Genomic DNA, 13,298 nt, shown 5'->3' on the forward strand with positions numbered 1-13,298 from the left:
ACCCTGCCTAAACCACATCCACTGCTCTTCTGCGTAGGCAATGCTCTGCGTTAGCACACGTAATTTTTTGCTCAGAAATTGGCGTAAAGAGCACATATTAATTTCCCCACTAAAGTGTATGACACCATGAAGCTATCACCCACAATTATCGCTACACGTTATTATAAAGCAACCCTGATATATTGTTTCCATTACTTATCGTTCTAGGGCTTGCATATGCCCACATGTGGTTTTAATGGTATTTTATCATACCATTCCGTGTAGAATCCGTCTCATTCACAAATAAAATTCAAGCTGTGAACTGCATATCTCACCACTCCACCTTAAAATAGACCAACAGAACTACAAAGGTACACTGCGACTTCCTGCTGCGGTGGCTGGAAGTGGAGGTGGCCACAAAACATAAATGTCTACCGTTAGTGCCTGTGTATTTTGTTGAAACTGATTTCTGTGGTGGTGACACCATTCATTTTGTTGTGAACCTCTGTAAAAGGACCATGTATTCATGTTCGCAATATGGACTGTAATACCATTCTAACTTTCTTTTTTAAGTAAGAAGAGAAGGAAATTATGGTGATAGCTAACAAGCATTAGTTTTAAAAGCATATTCCACACTTTTCTAGCTCCTCAGCGTGGAGTAACCTACAAAAAGAAGACCACCCACCGTCTGCACCCAAGTGCAGGGACAATGGATGAGTCGACCAGTACCGAGCACGTGCTGGCCAGCGATGCTGCAGGCACCGTCTCCACCCCAGGAAGCATCAGAAGACGCGTCTGCACTCCAGAAAGCATGAAAGAGATTAAGTAGATTGATCCCTCCAAGGGTCAAATCTTGCCACCACAAAGAAGACAACAACACAGTGGCAGGCAGCAGGAACGTGAATGTTTCAACTGTCATCAGCACCAATGTTTCATTCTCCCCAAACTGGTTGCTCTGCTTGGTGGTGCAAAAGCAGTCACTGTCACTGGTGATGACCTGGCTGCCTTCTTCGTCTCGCTGTCTGTGGTCATGGACAAGGTGTCTCACATTGTCGGGACATAACAGAGAATCATCGAAGTCATGATGCCAGTCTGTGCTGGAAGACACACTGGCTGCCACCCCCAGCGATGTCCACACTGGGAAGTTGTGAAGACTGGCTACACATTGCCATCCAAAAGCTGTCAGTATTGCTAGCTATGAAGAAGACACAAACCTGAGTAGGGACCTGAGATGACATGAGCATACAAGACATGTATCCTACCATAACCAAATAAGACACTGGAGGAACAGACCAATGCTTGTACTCTGAACAGACCTGGGAAGAGGGGTGATTCGCGCTGAAGACCTCTCAGTCAGTCCTCCACAGATTCATCTCCTTCTTCTTTCATTATGGCCTCCATATGACTACAGCTAGCCCATCCGTAGATTTCGTTTTCTTTTTCTCCTTCAAGAATTTTTTCATCCCATCCTTTATAATCTTCTGCTTTTTTTCAAAGATCTTCAATATCAACTTCTCTTGTTCATATCCCTGGCGAATCTTTATCATTTTCTTGTATCATTCTCTGTTGTTGATGTCTGGCTTAATGATCTGTGTGTATTTTACTACCCTTTCATCTTGATCCCCAGGTCTGGCCAGTCCTTCCTAAGTTTTAACATCCCACTTGGATGCAGTTTTTCTTCTTGTCTTACACATTGTTTCCACACATTATCCTAGGCAAGCACACTTCTGAAATCTTTATGCTTGTAGTCACTCAGAACTTTCAGTGTAACAGATCATGAATATAAAACGATGTCAATGATGCTAATTCAGAGTGGTTATTTAGTGTTTAGACAGGCATTACACTGGTTCTCGTGCATAGGATGAATCGGTTGCTGTTTGTAAACAGCTGAAAATCGCTCTGACTGTGGTTACATAAGGAGACAGACACCAAGAAGAACTCAGGGTTTTACCTTCGCCTCCCATTGACCATTAAGGTCAATGTGCTGTCTTGCACTGAAACTGATCGTCAGCCAGTAAGAGCCACTATACCTGATGAGACACCTGCTGTGTGCCTGTGCCTAGCGTAGGCAACCAAACACAAAAGGGTAAGGTTCTGTTAGTCACTGGTAGTTCAAATGTACAGGCAGTATGGTAGCAATGGATGGGGAGGATCACCTAGTACATCTGTGGGCCTAATTCAACATACTGGATAGGCCATACTGGCAGCAGAGTGCTTAAATAATAGCCTCTGAAGGTTCTGTGAAAAGCTAAGCTGTCACTTCCTGGACTTGTGCAATAGGGATGCGAAATGTCAGATCCACCTAAATGTCTCAGGGCTGTACTACACATTAGAGGCTGCTGTCCAGATGACGGACTGTGTGTGGAGTGCTCACAAGATTCTTTTCTTTTTTTTTTCTCTAGATTAGGCGATTCTCCATCTGGTTCAGATAATGACATCTATAGGATACTCGAAAGTATTAGGGCAAGATTCAAGAAAATGGCTCCTACAGATGAAACGATTACAATTCTAGTGATAAGCTGCCAAAAACATTTACGCAAAGTCCCAGAGTTTGTAGCAATCCTAAAAAGTAGTGGAGTTAACATAATATGAGGTAAGAAAGCTTGACAGCAGGGGGATTGTTGTTGTAAATCTAGGTGTGTATCGAAATCCTAGTTATGGGAAATCGAGTTATTGTATTTGTCACAGTGGACAAGAAAACTAAATCCACAAAGAGAGAAACTGAAGATGCACGCGAGACTGCTAGAGCAATACTGTTTGTCAACGGTGGGCAAAAACGTGTAGATATATTGCAACAACCTATGCTGCATGCAATGTGACCTTGCAGTTAGTGTCACTCACTGGCTCGCTGCAGGTTGTCAGTTCATATCTGACCACCAGCAATTATTTGTTATTTAGTACTTATCATGTCTGGTAGGTTTTCGTAATTTCTTATGGTTGTAATTTTTGCAAATTATGCAATTTTATGTTTGTGTAAATAGCAGCACTCTCCATCCAGGAAATCAGTATTGTTCTGCCAGTATATTAGTGCCATAAACATGCTTTTAGTGGTAAATGTTGTACTATATTGAAGATCCTGGTTTAGATTTGGACCTGACTGTAGTTTCAATGCGATATTGTTTGGTGGAGACACCAGGTACTTCAAAATAGCTACAGTCCCTGGGTGAATTAATGACCACTGAAGGACAGATAAATGACTATTTTTTGAAAAATTTATTATTATTTGCAGTTTGCAGATTGATTTGCTGTACGATTTATTAAATTTGTTCGACTGTAGGTATATTAATTTAATTTAATTAGTGGTATAAGGCATTTTTAGGATTTCATAAACCATGGTCAGTTCAAAATTAATATCTCATGAACCATAAGGCCTAGAAGACTGTGGTGTTATCTAAATGGTAGTGGAAACCTTTTTGCCAGGGGCGGTTCGTTCATAAGGGGCAGAGGGGCCCAGTCCCATCAGAAATCTATGATATAGTTTTATGCTACGTATTTTTTGAGTAATATATCAAATACTTTGTGTATGACATGATTTTTGCTGTAGTACACCAGAGGTAATTAGGCACAGTTTCCACTGTTCTTTTGCAAAAATACACGCTGTCAGTCTGAGCTGCCAGTAGCAGGTCACGTCTTCCCCTGTTCCTACCTCACCCCTATACTCAGCCCATCATTCCACAGTGACAGGTCTGTTTTCCTTTCCCTACTCCATTCAGCTAAGGATCGATGACCAGTGCCTCGTGGCCCATACTCCCCCCACACCCCTGGCCAAGTAAATTGCAGTCGTCAATTGAAAAGGGCCCATTTCCCTTCCTCTGTGTCGGCCCTTGCCATGGCATAGTTTGGGGCCACATCGAATGGGCCGAGCAGATGGACCAGCTCACAACACATATCCCTCCCCCCCCCCCCGCCATCAGTGAACCTACTGCCTATTATATTACAACCCTCCCACCCGTCTGCACCTGTACACAGTGTCTGGAGCCAGCCTGCTTGGGCCCTCACCTACGTCATTTCACGCACCTTACTCTAGAGCAATGGGAAATGTCATGAACAGCAAAAGTAACCATCTTTCAGCATAATAGTTGTGATTTTTGTCTGCATTGTGCATGTGATATTCTTGGTATAACGGAGGATGCAGGAGCTATTGAAGACACTAGTGTCTGATGGCAAGACTATTATGTGTCGTTTGTTAGACAATATCATCAATCAGCTATCAGAATACCATGGTCAAGGCGTAATAAGCATAAAAATAACCTAGATGATAAAAAAAAGATTGTGTGGGAAACCTATTTCCACAAAATTCAATAGATGACAAACCAATTCACAACTTTCGTTGAGATGAGGGGTGTAATTATAAAAAAAATATATATCAGCTGAAACTCACAAGAAATCTTTACCTAAGGTTGTTATGTTGGCTAGAAAGCCAGTATATAGAGATTTGGCAAATTCACATCTATTGAAGAAATGTCTAATGGGGAAAATACAAAATGTGAATGAGTTATATAAGAATATAGTGTGAACAAAAGTACCTAAAAATGTATTTGTGAGTTACCATACGTTGAAGCTTGATGAGTATGATGATGTCATCAGACATAGTTTGGTAATACTGGTAGACTGAAAGACTTTGAGGATCTTGGAGTGAAGACTGGTTAGAATATGTGAGCGTGCTGGAGGAACTGGACAAGGAGCAAGTTGACAAGGCTGCACTACAAGGCAAAAATGTGTCCAAAGTGGCAAAATCTTTGAAGAGGAAGAAGAGGCTGCATTTGAATAATGTATTATATAATGCAGTCTACACTGCTGCCATATTTTTTCTATTAAAATGTTAAATATAATTTCTATTAATTTGTAATTACAATATCTGAAAAGCATTTCTCAGACAAATGACTTGTTTTCCCAGGAACTATAGAAGACAGACTCTTGTGTTTTTACAACTGATTTATAATACCCTAATTACAAAACACATATAGAGTGGTAGAAATAGCTTGTATATTTCCAGCAAAATGCACAAAAATATAAGGAAAAATGCAATTAAGAAAATATAATAGGAAAAATTCAATCCTAATTCCCTGAACATACATTATGTGATCAACCATATCCGGATACCCCAGAAAAACACGTTTTTCATATTTGGTGTATTGTGCTGCCTGACCTGAATCCTATAGAACACCATTGCGATATTTTGGAATGCTGACTTTGTGCCAGGCCTCACTGACCGACATCAATACCTCTCCTCAGTGCAGCACTCCATGAAGAATTGGCTGCCATTCCTCAAGAAACCCTCCAGAACCTGAATGAACGTATGCCTGTGAGAGTGGAAGCTGTCATTAAGGCTAAGGGTGGGCCAACACCACACTGAATTCCAGCATTACAAATGGAGGGCGCCACGAACTTGTAAGTCATTTTCAGCCAGGCGTCCAGATACTTTTGATCACATAGTGTATACTTCACCTAAACAAGAGGAGTAAATACACGAAGGAGGTATAAAAACCAGCAAACGTTTCATTAAGCTGCATGAAGCCGTTGTTGAGAAAATAGGTCATGACAGGATAGACTATTCATACTCCCCTTAAGAAATTGATGAATTGACATAATATTACATAATTTCTATGTTATAAAGCTTTTGAAGAAAATGTAGGTATTTGTCATAACTACTTGTATCCTTGTAGAGGGAAATTTCATTAAAACGATTATTTAATTTTGCTAATATTCAGATGTTGGTATTATTTGTGTTTCTAGAAGAAAAGACATACAGATAGTGTTTTCTGTTGTTGATAGCAGTAATTGAAAATTAAATTGTAAATTGGCCCTAAACAAGCATTTTTATTCATGGAACATATTAAAAATAGTTTTAGTTCACTTTAACCTTTTCTGGGCACGATTATTGTTTTTACATTGGCAAATTAATATTTTAGGAAACCTAACTTAATTTCGAAATGTTTTCAAATATTAGATTAGCTAAAGACCTTTCACCAAGAAGAAAGAGACATGATAAAGGCCTCTTGACTGAAACCATTCTCTCACAACGAAAGTGTGGGACTTAAAAAGCTTCAGTGGCTAATATTAATAACCTGTTGCATAGCAAAGTATCCTTGACACTCAAAGGGAATAGTATATATGGCAGAAAAAAATAAGCTATCTGCTCGTGGCATATACCAGTTGCAAGAGACGGTATTGCAAGAGAGAACAGCAACAAATAGCAACATCAGGAATAAACGTGTTGATACAAGGGCTTCCATTGATACAAGAACAGTTCGTAGAGGACTGACTAACTTGGGTTGCAGATCTATTCATAATCATAGACAAAATCTCAGTTTGGTGAAACGATAATTGGACTGGGCAGTTTACTGCAGACTACCGGAGATCAGTACCTTTTTTTTTAATTTTCTCTTTGCCATGCAAAAATATCCCATTTTCATTTAATATGATAGTTTTTTTACAGGTATGCTTCAGTGATGAATGTACTATTCAAATTTTGATGAGCAATACACAGTATGTTAGAAGAAAGCCAGAAAAATACAACGAAGATTGTGCCATAAAGACTAATAAGCACCGAACCTCAGTCATGGTATGTTCTGCAATTCGTGATATGCAACTGGGAAGACTTAATGTTGTTCCAGAAACAATGAGACAGCATCAGTACAATGGAGTTTTGCATATGCGCTTGATTCCACAACAGATGCTAAAATGAGAAACATACCGAGTTACTTTAAGGCTCAAGTAACACAAGCCGCTGCTTGAGGCACTAAAGCTGAAAGATATCACGTTATTCATTGAACATGCTCAAACAGCTTGTCCATCATACGTTCAAAAGTGGCTGGAGTGTTACAAAGTCCAAATGGCATAATGTACAACTCGTAGAGGCCATTAGGAGCTACGAAGACAGTTTCCTCCCTGTCCAACCAGTCAGCCTCTATTTGCCAGTAGCATATATTTATTGAAAAATAATTTGCTTCTTTCAAGAAGCCTATGGAATCATCAACACACACCATCAAGTAGACTTCTGTGCACATGTTTTTATTCATTCATTTGTAGTGGACACAGAAAAGTCGTGTGCAATCTTTCTTCTTCGCAAAGACTACAGAATCAAGGATCAAGGACTCACTGAAGCTTCACTGATGCTATCTTGCAACTTCTCGTCCACTTCCTCCTACATCTACATGGATACTCTGCAAATCACATTTAACTGCCTGGCAGAGAGTTCATCGAACCACCTTCACAATTCTCTATTATTTCAATTCCGTATAGTGCACGGAAAGAATAAACACCTATATCTTTCTGTACAAGCTCTGATTTCCCTTATTTAATCGTGGTGATCGTCTCTCCCTATGTAGGTAGTTGTCAACAAAATATTTTAGCATTCGGAGGAGAAAGTTGATGATTGGAATTTCGTCAGAAGATTCCGTCGCAAAGAAACACGCCTTTCTTTTAATGCCCAAATCCTGCATCATTTCTGTGACACTCTCTCCCATATTTCGCGATAATACAAAACGTGCTGCCTTTCTTTGAACTTTTTCAATATACTCCGTCAGTCCTATCTCGTAAGGATCCCACTCCATGCAGCAGTATTCTAAAAGAGGATGGACAAGCGTAGTGTAGGCAGTCTCCTTAGTAGGTATGTTACATTTTCTAAGTGTTCTGCCAATAAAATGCAGTCTTTGGTTAGGCTTCACCACAACATTTTTTGTGTGTTCCTTTCAATTTAAGATGTTCATAATTGTTATACCTAGGTATTTAGTTGAATTTACGGCTTTTAGTTTAGACTGATTTATCGTGTGACCAAAGTTTAATGAGTTCCTTTTAGCACTCATGTGGATGACCTCACACTATTCGTTATTTAGGGTCAACTGCCACTTTTCGCACCATTTAGATATGTTTTCTAAATCGTTTTGCAGTTGGTTTTAATCTTCTGATGACTTTATTAGTCGATAAACGTCGGCGTCATCTGCAAACAACCGAAGACGGCTGCTCAGATTGTCTCCTAAATCGTTTATATAGATAAGGAACAGCAAAGGGCCTATAACACTACCTTGGGGAACGCAAGAAATCACTTCTGTTTTACTTGATGACTTTCTGTCAGTTACTACGAACTGTGACCTCTCTGACATGAAATCACGAATCCAATCACATAACTGACATGATATTCCATAAGCACGCAATTTCACTACGAGACGCTTGTGTGGTACAGTGTCAAAAGCCTTCCGGAAATCCAGAAATATAGAATCGATCTGAAATCCCTTGTCATTAGCACTCAACACTTCATCTGAATAAAGAGCTAGTTGTGTTTCACAAGAACAATGTTTTCTAAACCCATGTTGACTGAGTGTCAATAGACCGTTTTCTTCGAGGTAATTCATAATGTTCGAACACAATATATGTTCTGAAATCCTGCTGTATATCGATGTTAACGATATGGGCCTGTAATTTAGTGGATTACTCCTACTACCTTTCTTGAAAATTGGTGTGACCTGTGCAACTTTCCAGTCTTTGGGTACGGAACTTTTGTCGAGCAAACGGTTGTATATGACTGTTAAGTATGGAGCTAATGCATCAGCATACTCTGAAAGGAACCTAATTAGTATACAGTCTGGGCCAGAAGACTTGCTTTTATTAAGTGGTTTAAGTTGCTTCACTACCCCGAGGAAATTTATTTCTACGTTACTCATGTTCTCGACTAGAATTCTGGAATATTTATTTCGTCTTCTTTTTTAAAGCATTTCGTAATGCTGTGTTTAGTAACTCTGTTTTGGCAGCACTGTCTTCGATAGTATCTCCATTGCTATCGCGCAGAGAAGGCATTGATAGTTTCTTGGCGCTAACATACATCACATACAACCAGAATCTCTTTGGATTTTCTGCCAGGTTTCGAGACAAAGTTTCGTTGTGGAAACTGTTATAGATATCTCTCATTGAAGTCCGCACTAAACTTCGAGCTTCTGTAAAATACCACCCAATCTTGGGGATTTTTCTTCTGTTTAAATTAGGCATGTTTGTTTCGTTGTTTCTGCTACTGTGTTATAACCCGTTTTGTGTGCCAAGGAGGATCAGCTCCGTCGTTCGTTAATTTATTTGGTATAAATATCTCAATGTGCTGCTGTACTATTTCTTTGAATTTAAGCCACATCTGGTCTACACTTCTATTATTAATTTGGAATGAGTGGAGATTGTCTCTCAGGAAGGCGTCAAGTGAATTTTTATCTGCTTTTTTTAATAGGAATATTTTTTGCTTATTTTTCTAGGATTTGGGGATTACAATATTCAATCTCGCTACAACAACTCTCTGTTCACTAATCCCTGAATCGATTTTGATGTTCGTTATTAATTCTGGATTATTTGTTGCTAAGAAGTCAAGTGTGGTTTCACAACCATTTACTATTCGTGTGGGCTCATAAACTAACTGCTCGAAATGATTTTCAGAGAATTTCGGATGATATTTTATGCGTACCTCCGGAATTAAACATGTATATTCGCCAACATATCGAGGGTAAATTAAAGTCACCACCAACTATTATCGTATGAGTTGGGTACGTGTTTGAAATCAAACCCAAGTTCTCTTTGAACCTTTCCGCAACTGTATCATCTGAATTGATTAATCATCGTTTATGTGGGCATACCCTATAAGACCACTGGCTAGTTAGTGAATGATTCGCAGTGTGTATGTGGTTTTTTACTGTCTTGCCTCCATTATTGTCTGAAAACTGGCGCAGATTGGTTGACACTCGGCGGCATTGTTCCTCAGTGAGGCCAGGTCCTATGGGCAGTTCGATAGCATTGTCTGTAGTGGTAGTGGAGTGTGATTCTTCGTTAATGGCATTAAACTGCCATGTCTGGACTGGTTTCACTGTTTCAACGCATGTAGTTTGTCAATTGTGGCTGCTCATGTCAGTGACCTGAAGTTCTCCTTGACCATCAGCAATGCTTATGATCGTCGCTGGAATGTAGATTTCTTTTGTGCGCCTGAGTAGATTTTTGAAATCGACGAAAGGTTCACAGTTTAACTGAGCATCTAGACTAGTGACTCGAACCCATCTCCCTGATGACAACAGAATAAGAACGTCTTCAGTTAGAAACTAATGCCCAGACAATCTTTGTTATATATGCTTGTTGGAATAGCTTCATCAATCTAGAGCTCTGACTTGATGACTGCTTGTGACGTCTTCAAGAAATCCCATGTGAGGATAATATTATGACTACATTGCATTAAAACTAAAAATTCTAATTATATTTATTCTTGCAATACATGTTCCCATCTTCCTGTCAGTTGGACGCATTTCCTTTTCTGACCTTCAGCTCAATCCTTTTTGTGTAATGGAATGTAGTCTTCTTCATCTGGCGACGATAAGTATTCAACGTTAAAGAAAAAGTCGACTAGTACCTGGACAGGTTGGTTGTCGATGGTGACATCACTGAGTTTTCCTGAGATCTCGATAATTGTCAAACATGGTAGACTGATATCTGTGGCCGCCTCACCTCCACAGACCTTCGTCTCATCTTAATTTGGCAGCTAGGCGAGCGATTGGTACCTCTACATGACGATGAGTAACGGTAATGGCGTGTTGAGGAGCGACTTCGTCGAGGGTAAGGAGTTTAGATTATATTCAAATCTCCTTGTTCGAGGGTATGGCGATGAGCTTCTCCTCACAGGCCGATTATAATCGCCTATAGTTGACTGGCGTGAGTAGGACTGTTGTGATGGTTGATGTCTTGCGGCATAATAGCCATCGAAAATTGTCTTTTCTGCAGTAGCATACACATGTTCAGGGTATGACAGATAAAACGTACTGGCGTGTTGTCCTCTGTCCTAAAAACGTCTGTTCTTCTGCAGGACTTTATAGTTGGCAGATCAGTTGGTTGTACCACTATTGGCAGGATATTAGATTGTCGTTTGATGGCTGCAGCACATGTCCAAGTCGGCTTTATAGCCATTATCAAGTGCAAGTTGAAATGTCACAAAATATCTGACCTACCTAAAAGACAGAAGTAAGTTATATACCAATGTAGCGACTGATTGGTTAGCAAACGGTTCAAAAATGGTTCAAATGGCTCTGAGCACTATGGGACTCAACATCCTTGGTCATAAGTCCCCTAGAACTTAGAACTACTTAAACCTAACTAACCTAAGGACATCACACACACCCATGCCCGAGGCAGGATTCGAACCTGCGACCGTAGCAGTCCCGCGGTTCCGGACTGCAGCGCCAGCAAACGGTTCAAATGGCTCTGAGCACTATGGGACTTAACATCTTAGGCCATCAGTCCCCTAGAACTTAGAACTACTTAAACCTAACTAACCTAAGGACATCACACACATCCATGCCCGAGGCAGGATTCGAACCTGCGACCGTAGCAGTTCTGTGGTTCCGGACTGCAGCACCTAGAACTGCATGGCCACCACGGCCGGCCGACTGATTGGTTAGCAATGAATACTGTTCTATTTATACACAAATTTATGCAGACAAAACTTTTTCGGAGACTGCTTTAAATTTATCTTAATATTTAATATCTGTTCGGAAAATGTCTAACTATGTTAAGACAAACACAATTCCGAGGTGTTACTGGGTCTGTAATGACAGTATGAGAAAACATAACATGATGGCACACTTTTTTGACACAAGGATATAACAGTGACGTTGCTCTGTGCCCAGTTTTCATTTGATGCAGCACATATTGTTCCTCATAGAGGAAGAGGAATATACAAGAATATGATCATTTTGTCTGCATTATACTAAATTTGTATGTTTTTCGTCTAAAGCGTGGACTATAATGTGAAACTTACTCGTGATATGACTCCTTCTCTAATGGGAAAAACTTGTAACTGTGTATTTTCCATCAACTTTCGTGTTACACCCTCCGCAGTCTCAAAGAACACAGATTCGTTAAAGTACATCTAACCCCGACAGTCAGCTGTTTCGCCTTGTTGGTGCTACTTTGCAGCAGCAAGATCGTGTACTCATATTCCATACTAACAAGTCACGACTGGCCTTAAACTCCTACATTTTTCAGTAGTGGAGAACGAGTCGACGAATATGAAGTGACCGCTGCGCCACAGTTTTCGTGCTCGTCATACTCGCAGAACTACGGCAGGAATGAAGGAAGCCCATTAGCACATCAACGTCTTGATTTGGATAAAATATGCAACCCGCAACGTTAGACTGGTAACCGTTCAGTTTATGATCTCTAACAGATGGGCTAATAACATACAAAAACACTAGAAAAATTCCAAAATGAAAATAAAAGAAATATTGTTGTGATGAATATCAAACATATCCATTTGATCAATGGATTATGAAACTGGAATTGAATTTTGAGGAGAAAAGGTATTACAAGAGTTATTGATGTATCTTTATTGTTTTCTTAGTTAATTAACGGTCAAGAAAGCAACATCACACAAATAAAACGAGTTATTAGAATAGACGTAACAGGACCTTGTGCTTTGATTGAAATAGATCAGTTGTTTCGAAAATGCTAAAAAAGGGCTAAATTAAGATGAGCCATGTTCTTATCTAAAGCTTTGCAGGATCATTTGACGGGAGCCAACCCTTCGAAAACCTATTATGCCACTGTGAATAATATGTCATTCTGGCTTACAGCACATGTTAGTAAAATTCTAAATAAGAAAACAAATACAAAAGCTTGAACAACACAAAGAAAGCTGATGATCACAAGTAAAAAGATCGATATCCAAAGGACAGATAATTTCAAGAATTTTTATGTAGTGGCTGAGAGTACGTATTATGTTACATCAGAACAAACTTTTATTACATAGAATTTTCAGTTATAGCTTGCAAAAGAGACTTCATCTGGAGCAAACTATTTGCAATAGATTGGATTTTTCAAAATCGATCTTGGATCTATGAAAAGAGCATACATTTTCAGTAAAGTTATGTCACAACAGCTGTTACCATGTGAGCAAGAGAGCAATACAATTTAGACTTAACAGCTAATGCTATAAATGACTCTGCAGTAACTGTTTAGTTTAACCCTAATTAAGAGGTATTTGTGTAATTTTCAGTCCTAATAAAACCGCCAGTGCACCATATACCATGTGACCTAGGCTACTATTCTGCACTGAGTGAAGTGGTGCATTGGTTAGCACATTGGGCTCGCATTTGGGATGGTAGTTTGAATCTGCGTCTGACCATCCTTACATTTTCCTTGATTTCCCTAAATCGCTTCAGACAAATGCCGGGATGGTTCCTTCGAAAGGACATGACCGACTTCCTTCCCAATCCTCCCCCAATGCGATGGTACCAATGACCTAACTGTTTGGTCCCCTCACACAAATTAACCAACCAATCAACTAAAATGACAGTTCCATACTA

This window comes from Schistocerca nitens, chromosome 5 (assembly GCF_023898315.1).
Source record: "Schistocerca nitens isolate TAMUIC-IGC-003100 chromosome 5, iqSchNite1.1, whole genome shotgun sequence".
Classification (NCBI taxonomy): Eukaryota; Metazoa; Arthropoda; class Insecta; order Orthoptera; family Acrididae; genus Schistocerca; species Schistocerca nitens.